Source organism: Theropithecus gelada, chromosome 7a (genome assembly GCF_003255815.1).
Source record: "Theropithecus gelada isolate Dixy chromosome 7a, Tgel_1.0, whole genome shotgun sequence".
In the NCBI taxonomy this organism is placed as follows: domain Eukaryota; kingdom Metazoa; phylum Chordata; class Mammalia; order Primates; family Cercopithecidae; genus Theropithecus; species Theropithecus gelada.
Genome location: NC_037674.1, coordinates 36744021 through 36767283, shown reverse-complemented (window position 1 = coordinate 36767283; position 23263 = coordinate 36744021).

Genomic DNA, 23263 nt, shown 5'->3' with positions numbered 1-23263 from the left:
GCTGGTAATGAGAGGCAACCACTCATATCTCAGAAGCTATCTTCTATCAGCTGGATTATTTATGCAGGTTTTCCATTTGAGAAGTTTGCTTTTCCTGATCTCTCAGCCTGTGCATAACTGGCTGGAATATACAAAGACAAGATTGGCTTTTCCTGGAAACCTACTGTGATAGGATGAATCCTGAACTAAAAAGGTTTGCTCATATTTTTCTCATCACTGTTTGGATGTTGTTGTATACAGTGGAACACTGGCTGGGGAGTCACTGGGTTCTGGTCCTAGCTCTGCCACCAACTTTCTGTGGCCTTGATTAAGTCATTTTAGCTCCCTGGCTTCTACTATCATCCTGCATACACTAACGAGGAGACAATCACTTTAAAGAAAAGCTCCAATTACCGAAATACTTTCTTCCTACATTTTTTATGTTAAATATGTTGATTTTTTATTTTTAAAACAAAACGCAGCAACAGTGATGGGAGGAGTCATGAATAGGTGGCTTGGGGTTGTTTCATTTTTATGCGCATTTCAGGGCAGAATTAAAGCTGCCAATTCTCTATAGCAGCAGATGTGCTCTTCTTAAACCCTGATCTGAAAACCACTGCACTGGAAAAGAGACAGGGGCTGGCCCAAGTTGTTCAGTGATAGTTGCCTGATCACTGGAGCCCTGACCCCTTCCCTAGCCCACTGGAAGGAAGGACTTTTGGGGCTCCACCTTGTTATTTTTTTAGGCAAGTTTAGACTTCCCTGCGTGCTTTGGAAACAGTGAACACATATAAAATACCTAATGAATAGTCACAAGAATGGATTATTGCTTTCCATTTTTCTTTCTCTTTTCTCCTATCTCCAGTCCCCCATTAACTCCTATTATATTGATCTGTCTCCTCTTTCTCCCCTTTAGACTGCGAGCAACTTCCTTTGGGGCAGGGATTATGTCCAACTCCTTTCTATGTCCCTTGTGACTAGTACTTGACCCAGCACATTCTAAACGTTTAGTCAACGTAAGTTAAATGAGGGAATAAATGAATAACCTCTAACATCCTTCCAGCTTGCATATTCTGATTCCCAAACCAAAATATTGGCTAATTTATATAAAGGAGTCTTTTTTCATGACTTCTGGCATGGTCTCCAGGCCTTCAGGGCCACCTTTAAAGTATAATTTATTAAATATCTAAGTATACCCTTCTTCCTTCCCTTTACTTCTTCCTTCAACGTGCTGCTGACTCTGGGTTAAACATGATGGAGCAGACAGCCTTCACAGACCTCACTGTTGGGTTATGGAGAAAGGTATTAAACAAATCATCACAAAATAAAAAATTGGTCATAATGCAGTTGGTTGGAAAGCAGAGTGCATGAAGCAGAGGGAAAATGAGTGCTGCCTATATGGAAACTCTGAAAGTCCAGCTGGGATCTTTCTGTCGGCATTGCAGGAGTTAAAGTAAGTGAAGTTAAAGACTCACTAAAGTGTTTCTCCCGAGACCATCCCTACTTAAATTCATTTCTGCCAATCATAATGTCCTACTTACTCGTGCTTGCTTGGATATTATCTCTGTCACAGCAACACAATCTTCTACCCTCTCCTACCTGTGCTGCCATCTTACTGTTACCCTAATGGATCACACTTCCCCCTCTATCTGACACAGCATCATCTTGTTTAACTCCTACACTGGCCACCTCTCTCCTTCTCCTCTTCTTGTTTTCTAGCGTCAATGTTTTCTGCTTTTGTATCTGGCCCCTCGGTCACTTTTCCCATTAGCTAATGAATGGCAACAGATTATAGAGAAAAGAGCCTGAGCTTTGAAGAAGGACTTGAGTTGAAGTCTACCTTCACTAATGAATAGTTATCTGACCTTGGGCAAGTGGTCAGTGATCCCAAATGCCCAGAGAGATCAAATAGGAGGAAACTGAGTTTCAGAAAATGTCTACGAATTGTTTTCATTCCATCTTGATTGGTTGCATGCCTTTTACAATAATAGCACTTATGGTATGTTAGGCACTTTTATAAATGCCTTACATACATGTGCTCATAAATTCTTCACAATATTCCTATGAGATGGGATAATATAATAATAATCCTCATTCTCATCTTCATCCCCGTTTTACATAGAACACAGAAGCACAGGAAGAAAAAGCAAGTGCCTAAGGCCACAGTGGCTTGTGAATGCCAGAAGCCTGATTTAAACCTGAGCATCTTGCTCCAGACCTATGCACCATGGTACCTGCCTGTTCCTCGTTATACTTTCTCACCTGTAAAATAAGACTAATGATATGCACTACATGGAATTGTCATGAGAATTCAATAAGATATATGTAAAATTCCTAGCACTCTGTTAGCCGTTTAGTAGATTGTAAACAAATGTGTGCTCTGTCTCTCTCCTTTATTTTTTTGAAGTCTGTGACTTTTCCATGTGTCTTCACTGTGTTAACATGTGCTCCCTTTTCCCTACTGCGTTCTATCTTCTTCACATTCCCTATTGATAACAAAAATGTATCATGCTATTGGTTTTATCCATATTCTTCTATGTTCACTATTCTATATTCTCTCCTCTATATTCTATATAACAAGACTCCTAACTGCTGTTCCGTAGCCTTTATTTAACAACAACAACAAAAATTTTGTATCAGTGTAAAACATATATGTGGTTCAGAAAGGCAAATGGTACTGAAAGGTTTATCCTGAAAACTGTCACTACCCACTCTGCCCCACATTCAAGTTCTGCTCTTCAGGGACAGCCACTTTCAACACTTAATTTTTTCTCTATAACTCACTTTTATATTTTTATGTAATATATACATGTTCCATATCTTGATTTTTCAATTTTATTAAAAAGAATCTTTCTATTGACATATTACCATGGAAGATAAAGATTTGACAGCCACCCACTACTGCCCACCAGCTGACACACACAACTGTCCCAAACATCCTTGCATTTTATTTATAGCTCAATATTTAAAAGAGTAATTTTCAATCTCTATATGTGCATGTTATATACATTATAAACACTGAGTTACATATATGAATGTATGTAAATAGGCAGGCAGATACATAGATGTGTGTCTATGTATTGCATAGCTAAACCAAGTAGTATATATTATGATTACACTTAGTTTTTCATTCACTTTTTGTTTTTCCTGGAATTCATAACTGCCTTTAGCTTTCTATGTCTTATCGCTATATAGTCTTCAAACTTCTGACAGAATAGAGCATCTAGTGTCTGCTGGCCCAGGGCAAAAGTAGAAATGGAAGCCCACGTATCATATGTTTATTAGTGAAAAGTTATAAATAAAACTAGTAAATTGCTACATAATTTGTTATTATGTAGACCTCCTGCCTTGAAAAATAGATCAAAAGAAAACAAAAATATGTGTAAAGTAATCAGTTCATAACACATAACTGAACAATAATGAAAACTCAAAGTTAGTTTTATTGTCTGTCCAAGAGCGGTGGAGGTGGCCACTCGCAGCGCTGGAGGAGGGAGAGGAAGAGATTTTCTCTCACTTGCTGCTTTGCTTGAGCTGGCTTCCCACATAGCTTCTTCCCAGGCTCGGGAAACCTGCAGGGCTGACAGCACTTTCTCTTTTCTGTCCTGTTGGAGGCTTGGCTGCCCATCCACCAGCTCCCTCCAGAACTCCCACAGTCATGGCACTTTGGGAAGCACTGGAGACAGCCCAGGGGCCCTAAGGTTTTTCTTCCTACCACCTAGTCCCAGCCCAGCCATATCTTCTCATAAGATGCCCCAGCTCCCCTCTCCCCATGCCCATATCCCCCATGCCCACCAATGGCACCCTTTTAGGTTCCCCGAAGAACATGAGTGTGGAAGGCCAGGTTTCAGTTCAGAATTCTCTGACACCCAGAGGCCTGCACGGAAGAGTGAGGAGCTGGGGACTGGGGTGGGTTGAGGGGTGGAGGGCAGGGTGCCCAGCATTTTTCCTCAGCCTGCGGTCACCCCTTTTCTTCCCACCCACAGCTCTATCATATGCTGAGAGAGGTTTTGACCCACTAGCCTGGATGTCCAACCTTCACTCACACCCCTTTGCAAACAGTCACCCTTGGCCACCCCTTGTCGTAGTTCACACTCAGGATGATAGGGCTGGAAGAAAAGGCTTGCACATGTCCCAGAAGGAAGCCTGCAGTTATTTGGTCTGGGAATTTCAGTGTCCCAAGTACCTAGAGGGTGACCTGTAAAGAGAGAGGGTGCAGATTCCAGGTTAGCATCTCCTTGTTATATAATTTCAATCTGTGTCCCCACCAAATCTTGTATTGAAATGTAGTCCCCAGGGTTTGAGGTGGACCTGATGGGAGGTGTTTGGATCGTGGGAGCATATCCCTCATGAATAACTTAGCACCAGCTGCTTGGTGATGAGTGAGTTCATGTGAGACATGGTTGTGTAAAAGTGTATGGCAACTCTTTCTCTCTCTCTCTCTCTCTCTCTCCCCACCCCCCTCTCTCCCTCTCTCCCTCTCTCCCTCTCCCTCTCCCCTCTCCCTCTCCCTTCTCCCCTCTCCCCTCTCCCCTCTCCCCTCTGCCCTCTCCCCTCTTCCCTCTCCTCTTTCAACTTCTGCCATGAGCAAAAGCTCCCTAAGGTCTTACCAGAAGTCAGGCAGATGCTGACACCATGCTTGTACAGCCTGCAGAACCATAAGCCAATTAAACCTCTTTATAAATATCCCTGTCTCAGATATTTATAACAATGCAAGAATGGCCTAATACGGAAAGTTGATACCAAGGAGTGGGGCATTGCTACAAAGATACCTAAAAATGTAGAAGCAACTTTTGAATTGAGAAATGGGCAGAGGTTGGAAGAGTTTGGAGGGCTCAGAAGAAGACAGGACAATGAGAAAAAGTTTGAACTTCTTAGAGACTGGTGAAATGGTTGTGAATAAAATGCTGATAGTGATATGAACAGTGCTATCCAGGCTGCCAAGGTCTCAGATGGAAATGAGGACCTTATTGGAATTGGAGCAAAAGTCATCCTTATTATGCCCTAGAAAAGAGCTTGGCTGCATGCAGTTCATGCCCTAGTGCTCTATGGAAGTGTGAACTGAAGAGAGATGATGGTCAGGTGTGGTGGCTCGTGTCTGTAATCCCAGCATTTTGGGAGGTCAAGGTGGGTGGATTGAGTTCGAGACCAGCACGACCAACATGGAGAAATCCCATCTCTACTAAAAATACAAAATTAGCCAGGCATGGTGGTGCATGCCTGTAATCCCAGCTACTTGGGAGGCTGAGGCGGGAGAATCAGTTGAACCCAGGAGGCAGAGGTTGTGGTGAGCCTAGATCATGCCATTGCACTCTAGCCTGGGCAACGAGAGCGAAACTCTACCTCAAAAAAAAAAAAACTGTGATGACTTGGGGTATCTGGGAGAAGACATTTCTAAGCTGCAAAGTATTCAAGATGTAGCCTGTCTGCTTTTAACGACTTATGCTCAGATTTGGGAGCTAAGAAATTACTTAAAGTTGGGAGTTATATTTAAAGGGGAAGCAGAGCATAAAAGTTTGAAAAATTAGCAACCTGGCCATGTGATAGAAAGGAAAATCCTGTTTTCTGGAGAAGAATCCAAGCAAACTGAGAAGCAACCACTTGCTAAAGAAATTTGCATAACTAAAAGGGAGCCAAGTGCTAATAGCCAAGACAATAGGAAGAAGGCATTTCAGAGATCTTCTAGGCACCCCCTCCCATCACAGCCCCAGAGGCCTAGGAGGACTGAATAATGTCGCAGGCCAAGTCCCAGGCTGCAGTGCCCTGTGCTACCCCAGGAAGCTACTTCCCACCTCACAGCTGCTCCAGCTCCAGCCTCAGCTCAAAGTGCCTTAGATGCAGTTCAGGCCACTGCTTCAGAGGGTGCATGCCATAAGCCTTGGTGAATTCCATATGGTGTTAAGTCTGTACGTATGCAGAGTGCAATAGTAAAGGAGGCTTGGCAGCCTCTAGCTAGATTTCAGAGGGCATATGGAAAAGCCTGAGTGCCCAGGCAGAAGTCTGCTGCAGGGGTGGACCCCTCACAGAGAACCTCTACTAGGGTAGTGCAGAGGGGTAATGTGGGTTTTGAGGCCCCACACAGAGTCCCCACTGTGGCACTGCCTAATGGGCTTGTAGGAAGGGTGCTGTCACCCTCCAGACCCCAGAATGGTGGAAACACCAGCAGCTTACAACCTGAGTGTGGAGAGGTCACAAAGGCAAAGCTTCCCAAGGCCTTAGGAGCCCATCTCTTACAGTAAGTGTGCCCTGGATGTAGGACATGGAGTCAACAGAGATTATTTTGGAGCTTTAAGACTTAATGACTGCCCTGCTGGGTTTCAGACTTGTGTGGAGCCTTAGCTCCTTTCTTTTGGCCAGTTTCTCTCTTTTGGAACAGATGTGTTTACCCAATGCCTGTACCGCCATTGTATCTTAGAAGTAAATAATTTATTGTGATTGTATAGGCTCATAGTTGGAAGGAACTCATCTCTGCAAGAGATGCTGGACTTTGGACTTTGGACTTTTTGAGTGAGGCAGAAACAAGTTGAGACTTCTTGGGGACAATTAAGCAGGGGATGATTGTATTTTGCAGTGTCAGAACATGAGGTTTGGGAGGCCAGGGTAGAATAATGTGGTCTGGATCTGCGTACCTGCCAAATCTCATCTTGAAATGTAATCCCCAGTGTTGGAGCTGTGGCCAGATGGGAGGTGTTTGGATCATGGGAATATATCCTTCATGAATGGCTTAGCACCACTCCCTTAGCAATGAGTGAGTTCACAAGAGATCTTGTTATTTAAAAGTGTGTGGCATCTCTCTCTTTCTCTCTCTCTTGCTCCCACTTCACCTTTTGCCATAAGCAAAAACTCCCCGGGGCCTCACCAGAAGCCCAGTAGATGCTAGTGCCATGCTTGCACAGCCTGCAGAACCATGAGCCAATTAAACCTATTTTCTTTATAAATGACCCAGTCTCAGGTACTTATTTATAGCTATGCAAGAATGGCTTAATACACCTTAGTTCTGAAGGTGCTTCATCCAATCAGAGGAGTAGCTAGGAGGAGGACCCAGGGCAGAGGCTCCTCTGCCCAGGGCCTCAGGCAAATTGCCTCTGAGCACAAATAAAGCGGGTCTGCTCAAGTTGTCTTTAGTTTTCTCAATACAGTATACATCCTCTCCAGAGGCCTCACCCTTCCATTCCAACTTGATTTGGCTTTCCTGTACATATCAACTGCCAGTCAGGTACAGCTTTCAGGCACCATGAATCCCTTTCTTGTCTCTCCTGGATTCTGCATCTTCTGTTTTCTTACTTTACTCCCTTATTTTGGTAGACTCATCTACAAGTAATTTTCTTTTTTATTTTTGAGATGGAGTTTCACTCTTGTTGCCCAGGCTGGAGTGCAATGGTGTGATCTTGACTCACAGCAACCTCCACCTCCTGGGTTCAAGCAATTCTCCTGCCTCAGCCTCCCAGGTAGCTGAGATTACAGGCACCCACCACCTTGGTTTGCAAATGTTTGTTTTTTTAGTAGAGACAGGGTTTCAGCACATTGGCCAGGCTGGTCTGGAACTCCTGATCCACCCACCTCAGCCCACAAGTAATTTTCTAATAAAGGCCCATGTAAGGGAAAGTTCTGAGACTTTCCATGCCTGAAAATAGTTATTCTATGCTTAGACCAATAATTCGGTGGACAGAATTTCTAGATTAGCAAACCTTTTCTTTCAGAATTTTGAAGGCACTGCCCCCTTAGATTCCACCATCCAACATTGCTGGTGAGCAGTCATGTGCCGTTTTAATAACTCTTATATGTACATAACCTTCATCCTCAATCCTTTTCGGCTCTTTTCTTCATTATAGCACTTTGAGAATTCTAGTTGATGTGTTCCTTTGTGGGTCTTTACAATTAATTGCACTGAGCACTCATTCAGCTCTTTCTCTCTCTCTTTGTTATTTTCTTTTTTGAGATGGGATCTCACTCTGTCACTCAGGCTGGAGTGCAGTGGTGCAATCTCTACTTACTGCAACCTCCCGCTCCCAGGCTCAAATGATCCTCTCACCTCAGCCTCTCAAGTACCTGGGAGCACAGGTACATACCACCAAGACCGTTTTGTTTTTGTTTTTGTTTTTTTGTATTTTTGGTAGAGACGGGGTTTTGCCATGTTGCTCAGGCTAGTCTCGAACTCCTGAGCTCATGCGATCCACCCGCCTTGGCCTCCCAAAGTGCTGGGATTACAGGCACTGCACCCAGCCTAGTCAGCTCTTTCAATATGGAAGTTTAGACCCTTCAGCTTGCAGCTGAGCACAACTGAACCACAGCCCAAACAAAGCCAAGCCACAGCCAATTTACAGACCAGTGAGCAAAAAAACCAAATGTTAGCATATGCCACTAAGATTCGGAGTTTGTTTATTGTCACCACACAATCTGACAAATACCCCTTGGCTGTCAGTTGGAGAATGATGCACGAAAATACTCGTTAGAAGCTCTGCGTGTGTGTGCACATGTGTGTGTTGTGTGGGTCTCTGTGTCTGTGAATGTATGTCTTTGTGTGCCTCTACATGGGTATGTGTGTCTATATATGTGTATCTCTGTGTGTGTGTGTGTGTGTGAATCTCCATGTGTTTGTATGTGTATCATGGAGGGCGGTACTTGCTGACTGTGGCCCCCTACAGGAAGACTGGGCAGGATCTGGCTGTATCTCAGGGGAACCCTCAAATACTAAGTCTTCTCTAGGGCCAGTTTCTCCAGAGAAGCCGCTCCATCCCTTCCTGGAAGGTAATTCGCTGGCTGGCCATGTTCCAGCGGCTGAGTAGGGGAAGAGGCTTGGGTTCTGTATGCAGACTTTACCTAATGCTTGGCTTTCAGGACAGTGCCTTACCCCTGCCTTCTCTGTGCTTCCTGTTCCCAGGTCTGGAGCTTCTCTGGTCCAGTGTATCTGCAGAATAAACCTCTGGTTCCTTGTCAGGATGGATAAGCAATAGAGACTTGGCTGCATCCGCTCAGGGAGGGTTTAGTGATATTTAGGTGAGTGGTTCTCAAATGGAGGAAATTTTGCCCCCTGAAAGGATGTTTGGCAATGTCTGGAGACTTTCATGGTTGTTACAGTGGGGAGGTGGTGCTACTGGTATCTAGTGGGTAGAGGCCAGGGATGCCGCTCTACCTCCTATGATGCGGGATCGCCACTAAATCTAACAGTTATCCAGCCCAAAATGTCAATAGTGCTGAGGCTGAGAAACTCTGCTTTAGACAGAATTTCCAGCAGTCATTCTGATGGCAGCTCTTCTGCTGCCTTTAGAGGAACCTGGCATCTCTAATACCTGAGCTTTTCCAAGGTGCTACAGCATGAATCATCTGGTTTTCCCTGGTACCTATCTGTTCAGGCACTTATGTTCCAATTATCCTTCATCCATCAGTTTTCTACCTTCCCAAATACTTTTTTTAGGATCTCTGGTCCACTGTTTCTCCATTCTCCTTGTTTTTATAAGACTAAACTTGTTTTATTCCTTTACTGTCTTTTTAGTTGGGTTTTGAGATAGAGCCAAAATAAACATGTGTTCAATCTGTCACGTTTAACCAGAAGTCTACAGCCTTCCCAAAACTCCTCAAGTACTGCTTTCTCACCTTCCTTTTACAGCCCAGTGTCATGAACTACAGGTTCTTCCTGTGTTTATTATATAAATACTCTGAGGGGCACAAGACCCAGTGAATTGTCATATAAGGGAGATGGAGTAGGTGTGTTTCATCCTCTGAAACTGTTTGCATTACTAACAGAAATAGCAATTGATGGGCACAAAAATGAGAATGCTTGGGTTCGAGAGCTGCAAGGGCTCTTGGAGATCATCTAGACCAGTGTTTTCTCCTTCAATCGTACCACTTACAATTCTAGCCATAAGTATTTGCCGCTTGTACAAATAATAGTATAGTCATGCATTGCATAATGATGATTTGGTCAATGACAGGCACATATATGATGGTGGTTCTGTAAGATTATAATGGAGCTGAAAATGTCTATCGCCTCGTGACATCATGGCCATTCTAATGTTGTAGTGCAGTGCATTAACCTTTTCTATGGTTAGATAGGTTTAGATACATTAATACTTACTATTGTGTTACAGTTGCCTACAGTATTCAGTACAGTAATATGCTGTGCAAGTTTGTAGCCCAGGAGCTATAGGCCATACCATATAGCCTAGGTGTGTAGTAGGCTATCCCTTCTAGGTTTATGCAAATGCACTCAATGATGTTCACACAACAACAAAACCACCTAACAATGCAGTTCTCAGAACGTATCCACTGTTAAGTGACATGTGACTGTACTCATTAGACATACTTTTAAAACTTAGATTTCATTTATTTTAAAAGAAAACATTGTATTACTTTTATAAATGGAATAGCAGGATCACTTGCCATAATTAGTAGTGACCTTAACATCAAATGCCACAGGAGGTGAGGCGGGTGATTTTTAAATTGCAGCTAGATACCGCTGCCTGCCAAAGGGTCTGAGCCTGAGGTTTGCTCTGTTAAAAAAGGAAGATCAGTAAGGGATTAGAAAGGTGTTAAAGATTGTTTCTCAACCTTTTGGCTAAGATCAAGGGTAGAAAGGTGTTAAGGACATACCAGCATCAAATTGAAGCTTTCTCCATGATATAATGCAAGAAAAGTACTGAACATAAATTAAAGAAAAAGATTAACATACCATTATGTGAGTCAATGTTATGGAATGTTCACAAATCCCAGATCAGCAGGTTAGGCTATTTCTTTGGGAAACCCTGGTCTAGTCCAAACCTCCTTATTCCTCAGCTGATAGGTTGAGCTTGTTAACTATAGGACTGGTACACAGTTCCAGGTCTTCAGACACCACAGTCTGTTTTCTCTCCACATGCCTCCAGTTTCCTACAGAAACAGAAATGTTAATGAGGCAGAATTGAAAGAACTGAGTGATGAAATACAAAATCAGAAAAAGTGAGGCTGTTCTCTGTCCTCTCTTTTGATCTAATAAGCAGTAACACATAAGGAATGTTAAATGTATGTGAATGTGTCAGGGTAGTTTTCTTTTTTCCCCCTTCCTTTGGATCATTTTTCAGTTAAGGATTGTTTTTCTTTTGAAAATATGTTTTAGCTACTCTTTTACAATATTATCCACACTTTACAGAAAGGAAGCTTATTAAAAGTTAAAAAGGAATGCAGAAAATAGCACCTACATTGCAACTGAACAAAAGAATGCATATGGTGGGAAAACTGAGAATTCTGCCTTTATTAATTAAATGACAGTATAACAGGTTCTATTTTCATATACATTTTTAACCATACAGATTTAGAAATAGATATTGAACAGTCCTGGTGCTGAACGTATAAATCATATTTTGACTTGGAGTTTCAAGAAAAATAAAGAGGGGAAGGCATGTATCAGGCATAATTAATTCAACTCACTAAATTTACAATAGAGATTTTCACAAAGAAACAAAACCAAGGAAACAAAGTAATTCCCCCAAATTCCTGAGATCTTTTATTTCTCCGGTATTTATTTTTGGATGCATTTCAAAGCCTACTTACATTTCCACAATTAAACTAATTTTTGCTAATTAGGATGTCCCATAATAGGGAAAGCTGAGGAGCCTAACAATTATTAAACCCACTTTTTTATGGAATGCAAGTGGGGTTTTCTGTTTGTTTGTTTTTTAATGAAGTGGGATTCATGTAAATCTACTACCTACTATGTATTGTACATGTCTTGTTTTATTTGCTATTCACATCAACCCTAAGAGATAAGGTACTGAATATGTTAGTCAAGGTACTTATGCCTCCTGGGTCTCTTTTTATCTGAACACATGGAGTTCTCTCTGGCCAGAAAAGAAGGGCTGTGCTGCTCTTTGTGCAGAAGTGCCCCCTGACTTGATCTGAGAAAGCCTTCTCAATCAATGGTCAGCAACCTACTAGAAAGGGCTTTTCCAATTGGGTTGATAATAATGACCTAATTCAATCAGACTATCTCCTTCTGCAAATTGGCGTTCAGAAAACAGAGCTTCACTAGACACACAGAAATGGAAATGCTGTGAGAGAGAAATCCTTTGGGTTATAGAGAGTTGTGGAGAGATCAGTGGCTTGAAGTCTCCCACTTCCAGGCTAAGCTGCCTGTGTCCTTGCAATAATTCTCTTCCGTAGAGTTGTCTAGGGGAATTCTGTTGTCTGACTGAAAACAGTAGGTATTAGTGTACCCGTTTTATAAATGTGGATGCTGAGGCTATGAGGTAGTCTATAAAAATCACTTGTATAATTCAAATTTAGACCTGCCTTTGTCCCAATCCAGTATTCTATCCACTATTTCATGCTACTCTCTGAGATTAGTCATCTGAGGCCCAGACCCTCTTATCTCAATCCCAGGATCTCACACAAGTATGGACATGTTCAGAAGAAGTGAAAAGAGACCTCTGTCAGCCTTACCTTCAAAATACATTCCCTCATCCTTCTACTACTTCTTTTTTTTTCTGACTCCCTCAGTTCAGACATGGCCCCATCACTTTGCACTAGAAATTGATGAACCTCGCTGGCGTCTGAGCTCTAACTTATTTCCCCATCCAACCCCCTTTCCATACAGCAGCCAGAGTGATTTTTTTTTTTTAATTATCAGTTGGTCCAATTCATGTTTTGCTTCAAGATGGTGAACCCCTTAAGCTACCTGCTATCTTCTGCCTCCTAAATCCCATCAGGCTTAGATAGGATAGAATGAAACAGACTTTTTCAAATGTTGAGAATAGGAGTGGGGAGGTGTATCTATGGTAGAGATTTTGATAACTTTCTGGAGGAGTATAAAGGAGGTGCAGTCATGTTAACTGATAAACCAGGGAAAAGGGACGCCCAAGGCAGAAAGCTTACAAGGAAAGCAGAGTGTCTTCTGTGCATGCAGCCCCTGAGTAGATCTGGGACAGAAAGTGGCTGGTCAGTCATCCTGTCAAGGACAGAATCCAGGGAGAAGCTGGTGCTAACCAGTCTGCATACAGTGTTCTCTGGGGTCAGATGCTCAGCAGAGTCCTTCATTTATAAACATGGAAGATGACCAAGGACCACCAGACTGCTGAGCTCACGCAGCTGCAGGAAGGTGAACATTCACAACAAATTAAGAGGCAAATAACGAATCTGGGGAAGAGAAGACAACTGTTAAAACTTCTTATGAGTATCCTTAGAGAGAGACAATATATTTCACCTATAAAGCAAGAACAGGACACCATGAAAAAGCATCAGCTAAAGGACAAGAAAGAATTCATGGAAAGAAAAAAAATGTATGCTTGCCAACAAATTTGTTTAAAGAACTACTAGAAAACATTGAGGAGCTTCTCTAAACATGGAACAAGAACAACAAAAAAGATATGAGAATAAGATAAGGAGGAAAATATGAGACACAAAAGTCAATCCAGAAACGGCAACATCTATCAAAAGAAAGAATAGAGAAATGGAGTAGGAATAATATAAAAATATTAAGAAAATCTTTCCCATGACTTGTGAGATACAAGTTTTCAGAATGAAAGGCTTTACTGAGCATCAATAAGAAAGAATGAAAAAGATTCACACGTCAATTCATTTTTGTCAATTTCAGAACATTAAAAAAATCCTAAGAAAAGGGTACTTTCAAATAAAGACATAAACACATAATATACACAAGTACACAAGTAGATAATTAGACAAATAGATATCATACTTGCAAACAGAAATATGAAGGCATGCATGCGTACATTTGTGTGTATTTGTGCACTCACAAGAAAACAGGAATCAGATTCACAACATACTTAGCAGCAGCATTCAGTGCTGAACACAAAAGAATGGTGTCTTCCAAACTGTGACTTCAGTATTTTTCATATCTTGTCTCAACAACCCCACATAACAACCCTATGAGAAAGTGCTCGGGATATAAAAAGCTAACTATCAGAGCAAACTAGCCTGTGTCTCTAATCACAGTGACTATCATCACACCCAAAGCACCCTTTCTGTGTAGGTGCCTATCCATAACAAATAAAATTGAAAATTAAAAAGTCAGAGCTGAATTAGAAAATTGGTTAACCATTTCTGTAAAATAGAAGCAGATGAGAAATTGAAAGTGATAAACAGAGACAGGCCAGACAGGGGTTGCATATGTGGGGTAAGTAAGACTAAAATTGCTCTATGCAAAGAAGCAGACCAAAGCCAAGCTCCTTTCTTGAAGTACAGGCTGGTGTAGAGGTGTCCTACACATAAGAGCTGAAAAAAAGTGCTATCGGCCACAACCTGCAGCTTTTTGCCTTTAGTAAGCTACAAGACTCTGGAGGCAGTAAGGCACAGATATTTTTCACAAACAGGATCTAACACAAGCCCCTCCCTTGCTCCATAAATGATTCTCTAATGCTCTCAATATCACCTTAAAAAAGGAGCCCTGAAACACCATGATAAGACCCAGGTCTAAACTGAGAACCTAAGAATCCAAGAAGGAGCCACTGGAAATGCTAGACAGAAAGGGATATGTGGACAGAGGGACAAAGAGGAAGAAAAAAGAATAAAAAACATAGGAACCAAAAATCCCAAATTCAAGCTAGCCTACACACTTAAATTCAAAAACCAATGAAAATCTAAGAGTCAACAAAATCAATAGTCAGTCATCAAAATATGACTTCACTCTGAATGAAATTAATCTTATAATCTGCCAAGAGTTTAAAGTAAGAATGTTTAGAATGCCAAAGCAGAAACTTTAAAAAGACAAAGCAGAAATTTAAAAAATATTGGAAATAACAATATTAAAATAAGCATAAGAGATGACATAAGCTTTAGATTAGACACAGTTTAAAGAAGAATTAAAGGAGAAAATGAAAGAATGTTAACAGATAAAAAGATGCTCAACCTCAATATCAGATATTTGCAAATTAAAATAATGGGGGCCAGGCACGGTGGCTCACGCCTGTAATTCCAGCACTATGGGATGCTGAGGCAGGTGGATCACTTAAGGCCAGGAGTTTGAGACCAGCCTAGCCAACATGGTGAAACCCCATCTCTACTAAAAATACAAAAATTAGCTGGATGTGGTGGCGCACACCTGTGATCCCAGCTACTGGGAAGGCTGAGGCAGGAGAATCGCTTGAATCCTGGAGGCAGAGGTTGCAGTGAACCGAGATCATGCCATTGCCCTCCAGCCTGGGTGACAGAGGGAGATTCTGCCTCAAAAAAATAATAATAACAAAATAAAATAAAATAAAATAAAATAAGTAGTGGATACTCTTTCACATCAATTTGGTTAGCAGAAATTTTAAAGTCTTCAAATACTAAATAAGGATGAGGATTGACTATAAATGGAAATCTCATATACGGCCGAAGAGTATAAATTGGCACCACTTCATTATTAAATATTTAGCACGATCCAGTTAAGAGGAAGATGCATATACCTTATAAACTAGCAATTCCACTACTTAGTATCCTAAAGGGAATTTCACACATTTATACAGGAGGTATTCAGAAGGTCTATTGCAGCATTGTTTGTGGTAATTGAAAACAGCTTTAATATACATCAACATAGGGCTGAATTTAGCTATAGCCATACTGTTGAATACTTTGTATTACTTACCTAAAAAAGAAGAACTACAGTTATCCATTGTGTTGGCATGGATATATTGCAAAAACTCTATAGAAATGTGCAGTATGATACTATTGATATAAATTTGTGAAAATGTGAAAACTAATTCTATATATTGTTTAAGACATGCATGTGTACTAATACTGTAATTAAACAGGTAGTAATACTACAATTAAATGTATAGTAGTACTAAAATTATGGAAAGGACTAAAAACACCAAATTCAGCATGGCAATTTCACCTGAGAAGGAAGAGAGGAGATTGAGATTAGAGTGAGTTACACAGGAAATTAATAATATCTATAGTGGTTTAAAAATTATGGAACATTTCATACACATACAAAAAGCAGAAAAAAAATGATAAAATGTACCCCCATGTACCTAACGCCCATCTTCAATAATTATCACTTTTCCAGTCTTATTTCATCCATTTTTTTTCTCCACACATATCTACTGATTTTTCTGAAATTTTTAAGGCAAATATCAGACATCATGTTATTTCACCACAAATACTTCAGTGAGCATCTATAACAAATGTGGTTATTTTAAAAACATAATCACTATATTATTATTATATGTACCAAAATTATTAATACTTCCTGTGGTAAACTAAATAAAGGACACACACACACACACGCACACGTGCACGCACACATGCATTCACACTTATAAAGACATCATGTCCTAATCCCTGGGATCTGTGAATACAATGTCTCTGGAGATGAGAGAGTAGCCTCAATTATCCAGGTGCATCCAATGTAATCACAAGGATTCTTTGGGAGACAGAAGCGTGGGTGATGTGAGGATGAAAACAGAGTGAGCTTTGAAGAGCCTACGTGGCTGGCTTTCAGGACAGAGGAAGGGGCCACAAGCCAAAAAATGAAGGTGACCCCTAAAACCTGAAAAAAAATTTTTTTTCTAAACTATTTTCCTAGAGCCTTCAGAAGGAACACATCCTGATTTTAACCCAAATTCATTTTGAACTTCTGACCTCCAGAACTGTAAGATAATAAATTTGTGTTTCTTTAAGGTAGGAGTCCCCAGTCCCTGGGCCATGGACCAATCCAGTCTATGGCCTATTAGGAACTGGTGTCAGAACAAGAAGTGAGTGGCAGGTGAGTGAGCATTACCGCCTGAGCTCCACCTCCTGTCAGATCAGCAGAGGCATTAAATTCTTATAGGAGTGTGAACCCTGTGGTGAACTGTGCATGTGAGGGATCTAGGTTTTGTGCTCCTTATGAGAATCTAATGCCTGATGATCTGAGGTGGAACAGTTTCATCCCAAAACCATCTCCCTACCATCCGTTTGTGGAAATATTGTCTCCCACAAAACTGGTCCCTGGTGCCAAAAATGTTGGGAACCACTGCTTTAAGGCACTAAATACATGGTAATTTGTTATAGAAGAAATAGGAAACTAATTCCTTAATATCATTGAATATATTAGCCATAATTAAACCTTCCCAGTTGTCTCAGAAATATCCCTTTATGGTATTTGTGCCTAGTACTTCAACAGAAAAACCAAATTAGATGTCAGAGGCCAAGATTTCTTATTATGTGACTTTGGGAAATTCATTTGACCTCAGTACTGTTTCTGGTTTTTTGTTTGTTTGTTTTTAAATCTGTGTCATAGGGAGTTTGAAATAAACATTACTATCACAGGGACCAAATTAGCAAATGTAAGCATATTTGTAAAGGTTAAAGTACTATACAACTATAAGGTAACTGTCTTACAATTCCAATTAGCCAAATAATGTTTATTGAATAACCATTATGTGCAGGACACTTCCAAGCAGAGGTGCACACCCCTCTGAAAGGACTCAGTGCCTGACCACAGGAGGCTTACCATCTAGCTGTGTAAAGCAGCTGATGTCAGGGGAGGTGGTACAAGAGAGTGGGAGCCTCAAGACGGAAGGTCCAGACAGACTCAATTCCAAACCAAGGCCCTTTCCCAGCTTGGCCAATTCCAAGCCAGCTGCCCTTGGGAAAGTTATTTAAGCTCTGAGAGCCCTTGTGTCTTTTGCAGGATTGAAAGGATGATTTAAAGAGTTAAGGCCTGTAAACTAGTGGGCAGATACAATGGGCTGCAGGTGAGCTGGTTTCCCTTCCAGGAATTCTAGCAGCAAGATGAATGTTACTGAGCTAACTTCATGACTCAGCAGGATGAAACTCTCTAAAGGGTGTACAAGCTCAAGGTGTCGCCAGTTCAGAGAAGTGAGATGTCTATCAGAGAGAAACCCAGCAGCTTGAGGAAGACAGTAGGACTTGATCCAGGTTTTGCCAAGTCTGGGCTATGTGGATTGAGAGGAAGCAGAGATGAAGCCATTCCAGGCTGGAGAAAACAGGGGGGAGGAGGCAGGCAGCAAGGAGGATGGTCCCAGTGGTGAGGAGGTTTACAAAGAGCAATATCAAGCCCTTAACAATATCACGTATCAAGCGAGCACAAATGCAGCTCAAAATACTTTGCTCAACCACAGCAAAAGAGGTGAGGGTGGATGCTCACAGCCATGCCATAAGAAGCCCTTTATTAACCATTCCTTCATTCATTAGGCAAGTTTTAGCGCCTACCATGCACCATTATGAACGTCCCCTTCTCAGATGCTACCACTTCTACAAAGACCTTTGGGCCCTGGTTTGTCTTGTGTTTTGGAATTCTGTAGTTTAAGAGAAAATAATAAATCTTGTACAAGCAAAATTCATAAGTCCCAGGCAATGGCATCATGACAGAGTGCAGAGTAGATTCAGGCTGCTGCCAGGAGCCATTTCACAATTCCTGCTCTGAACCTTTCATCAATCCCCACCATTTCCATTTAATTTGGAGGCCTGCACAGAATGTCCCACACAGAATTATTTGCTGTCTTATTCACCTTCATCTCCGAGTTTCTGTTTGACCCTTACATCAGCATATATTACACAGTCTCACACCCTTCATGGTTTTCCATTTCAGGGAACCAAATCCAGTGAAGCCACTCCTGGGTCATGTGCCCCCAGAAATTGGGTGGGCAGACAGAGGAAGGAGGAATTGTTTCACCATGTTAATTGTTTGTTTCCTTCCTCCTTGCAGGCTGTTGCTTAGGAGAGTTATAGGGAACAGTGTTCTCAGTGAGTACTGAGAACCGGAACCAGAAACCTCCTGTGTATTTCAAAGAGAACGACATGTAATCCAGGAAATTGACTTAACAGATCACTGAGGGGCTGGTGGAGTGAGCCCTAAGTTGAGCCAGATTGACCCCCAGCACACTGCAGACCTGACCCACCAGGGAAGCCTCCTTTTCTGCCCCAATCAGGAGATTGCCCCTAGAGCTGCAGAACATTCTGCAGTCACTGAGATCCAGTGATAGGAAGTCACTGCCTCCACCACTGAAGCTCCCCAAGTTATACGATGCCGAAGAAGAGTTGCATACCCCTGGGCCATGTTTGCCAGCAGAAAACAGCCAACCTGCCCCGCTTCCACCTTCCAAAACTCACAAGTGCCAACAATCAGTAGAGCTAATTCCCAAGCTGACCCCTCCTCTCAGCCACGAAGAACAGTTTCTCTAAGGGAGGCCAGAGGAGCCAGCCCTGCAGACATGTGCACCCACAATAGCATGCCTCTAATAGAATGATGCCTGCTCATTTTGTGTCTGAAGGAGTCACAGCCCCTTCTTAACCTTCATAGATCTCTTCCAGTGCTCTACACAGCCGCCTCATTCCCCCTGGTGATTAATCTTTTTAACTCTCTTAACATGTACCAGGAACTGAGACTTGATGAGAAACTGGGCTTCCTCTGGAGGAGACGCATGGATAAATTAGGATCACTCTCAGACTAGGCAGGGAGGCAGATATGTTAGCAAAACCTACAATGAAATGTGATGAGTGTATAAAGAGCATATCTGGGGCTGGGGAGTGGTGGGGGAGAATAGGAGAGGCTGCCTGACTGCCAGGGGAGATGTGAAGCGCTTCCCAGAAGGGATCCCCTTGGTTGCCCTCTCAGCAGCTTCCCATAGTTCACCATGTCCTGCTCTCCTTGAACCCTTACTCTTCTTGGCTTGTGGCAGACTCCTCTTCCCTGACCCCCTCTCTCCCTGTTCCTTCCTCTACTCAAGCTCTCTAGGCGGAGGCTCTTCCTTCTTGGCCTGCGTGAATCACGAATCACCATGTGATTGCATTCATTGCCATGGGTTTAAAGGTCCGCTGTGTGCTGATGATGTCCACACCAGTTTTCTGAACTCACACAGCCAGCTGCCTGCTTAGCATCTCCCCTTGAAGATGTCAGGAACATCTGAAACTTAATATGTTCCAGGCAGAACTCCTGGTCTCCTCCTCATGTAGAATCTGCCCCAACCCAGGTTCCTCCAACTCAATAGTGGTATAACCATCCACCTGCCCATTGTCCTAAACATCCAACACACCAGCAAGTCCTGCCACATCAATCCTGCATTTATCTCTAATCTTTAAGGCTACCACCTAGGTTTAGGCCATTATCACCTCTGGCCTGGATTGTGCAATAGCTTCCTATCTAGTCACCCTACCTCCACTCCTGTCTCTCCCAATACATTCTCACAGAGCAATGAATGTGATCCTTTCATAATGAGAACTGCTTTGTATCAATTATCTGCCTATACCTTCTAATGGCTTTCCAATGCATTTAGAATAAAACTCAAACTCCTTCCTTTCCACAGAAGGCGGATTTGACTTGTGTCCATCTCCTCAAACTCTTCTCCTGCCATGAGACTAGGTGGTAACAGGGAAGTTGCTTCATACCAGGTTGGGGCACCTGGCAGTGCTGAGAGAACTTATGAGCCAGAAGAGACTTGAGGTCAGGAGGGAGACAGGCACATGGCTACCTGAGCAATGGCAAGATCTGTGCTCTGCAGCAGTGGTGCCAGCAGCACACTCAGACCAGACAGACTCAGGCACATGATCCCCATGCCCCCTCTCATGGGAGGCCAAGAGAGACCCCACCTCTCAGAGGACAGGCACACTAACTCCTGCACCCCAGCACCCCAGCACTGTGGAAGGAGCAGGCAGGAGAGTCTGAAAGGAAAGACAAGTACTGATGGGGAGTTTGAACTTGGTATTGATTGAACATTTGTTAAAAATGTAAACTATTTTAAGATAGCTTTGCTTTAGTGGAAATGCTGTTTTTCTTTTCTTTCTCTCTCTTTCTCTTTAACTCCATCACTTGGAATGCAGGCCCCAGAGCAAAGTGAAGGCAATGATAAGTTTTAACAGTTCTATATTTTGGATATACCTTATTTTACATCTTATTTATACCTTATTTATATTAGCACATATAAACATAGACATGCATATAAATTGAAAAGAAACTAACCTAAATGTTAACAATAGTCATACGCAGGATGTGAGAGTAGATATTTTCATTTTCTTGTTTATATTTTGTCTTTTCCAATTTCTTCTAAAATAAGCATATATGAAATAGAATCAGAATAAAATAGTTACTAATTTTGGTGAGTTCCAGCGACTCTTCTGTGAAGACTTCCCTGGTTCCAGAGGCAGGACTGAGAGCCATTCCAGGCCCTCCCTTTCCCCACATCTGCTATGGAGCACTGCTCTCACTGTGCTGTCATTCATTGGCTTCCTTGTGAGGCTGCAAGCCCTTCAGAACAGAGAGAATCTTTTCATCTAAATATCTTCAGTATCAGCATAAGACACAAACCACTGGACATTTCATAATTGTTTGTTGAATCAAAAATTAACATTCCACCATGAGAGATTCATTCTTTTGTCTTCACACATTGTGTTTTAAGGACACTTTTGCTCAATGGTCAATTTCTGAGAGAATAAATCCTTTATCAATAGTTACTATTCAGTAAATCAGAATTCAATTTGCATCATAGATTTACTGAACAGGGCCTAGAAAAATCAGACAGTAGACAGTAAACTTAGATTGTCAAGGAAGAGGCAGAGACAGGGTCATGGGCCAGTAGGCCCCATGAAATGACACGACACGGGAGACTGCAGGGCTGGGACTAAGGTTAGGAGAGGGAGGCACTTGCCTCAGGTACAAAACTTCAGAGGGCTCACGACTTAGCAATCAAGATAAATCCATATTTTAAGACAATATTTTTAAAAATCTAAATTTATGCAAAAAAATCCATGGTGAGCAAAACATCAAAATTGTTAAAATAAAATCACTCTTACTAATTCTTCCTTTTGCCTCCGGCTCCAATGTGGCTTGATACAGCACTGTTACTGATCTCATCTTTGCTTAAAATATTGGTATTTTGTTCATCCTGGATATTTTGCATTAAATTGTTGTTGTGTTTAATATTGTGTTGAAATATTTATCTCGGTGCTGACTTTCAGGCACCACCTTAAATTCTGCCCTGAGGCAAGTCTTCGTTTTCTTGACCCTAGTCCCAGCCCTGGGTGATTGCCAGCCATGGTGGGGAGTATGATAACAGGCACATATAGGGCAGGAAATGTGTTCTTGGCTGGGCCTAACATCAAGTTTCTTAGTCTTCCCAGAAACGGAGTGGTTAACAACAGAAATTTATTTTCTCACAGTGGTGGAGTCTAGAAGTCTGAGATCAGGGCGCCAGCAGGGCCGAGTTCTGGTAAGCGCTCTCTTCCTGGTTTATGGAGGGTGACCTTCTCATTGTGTCCTCTCGTAGCAGAGAAAGAGCAAGCAAGCTCTCTGGTATCCCTTCTTACAGGGGTACTAATTCCATCAACAGGGCTCTACTCTCAAGATCTCATCTAACCCTGATAACCTTGCAAAGGCCCCACCTCCAGATTCCATTACCGTGGGGATGAGGGTTCAATTGATCTGGGTTGAATTTGGATGGAAATGGAAAAACGTGGTTCATAACACCAAGGGTGAGCATTGCCTCTGACAATAGTGCCCATAACAGCAGAGAGGCTAATAATATTAATAGTGTCTTACTTGAAGCACTTCCCAGGTTTATTCTCCTTATCTCACTTGATGTTCAAAAATATCTGGGAGGAAGGGCAGAAGGCATTGCTGGCCCCATTTACAGAACAACGGAACTGTGGGTGTGTTTGGTGGGGCTGGAGGGGTCTGCCTGCTTGCTGGACCTGGACTGATGTCTACAGTCATCCTGTGAACAATGGCAGGTCACACGTTCATAATCAGCAGAGCAGACTGGAGGAGAGTCAGGCTCAGGGCCCTTATTTCAGCAGCTCTGATCAACTGGTAGCAGGATAAGGGGCTTCTAGAATCTTCCATAAACCTTACTTTCTCCAAAACGGGAGACAGCACACGGGCCCAGAGCCCCACCAGGGACTGTAAAAAGACCAGCATGTGGTGAATGCAGCAGGAGCAAAACCTGGGGAAGAGAGATTTAGTCCCAGCCAGACACTGGGAATCAAAAAGAAACAAAATGGAATCCCTTGAGGCAGAATTCAAGGACCCAGCCCTTTGAAACCCAAGGAATCAATCAAAGGCCTTCATCCATTTAGTGGAGTAATGATGAGTCTTCAGAAAGAAGAATGTCAGGTAAATGTGTTTGTGATTCAAAATAAAGATTTATCAAGTGCCAAAAGTTCCAGTGGCCAAGCCTTAAATATGAATGATTGAGAACAAAATGACAGAGGCTGGTGATATATTGGAAGCCAATGGGCCAAGACCCCAAGGGAGTAATGATCTTCCTTAGAAAGAACCTATCATGGAAGAATCAAAGGGGACCAGGTTTTATCTAAAAATACCAGATACTTGCCTTCTCCTCCTTCTACTTTCTCTTCCTCCTCACACTTTTCTCTTCCT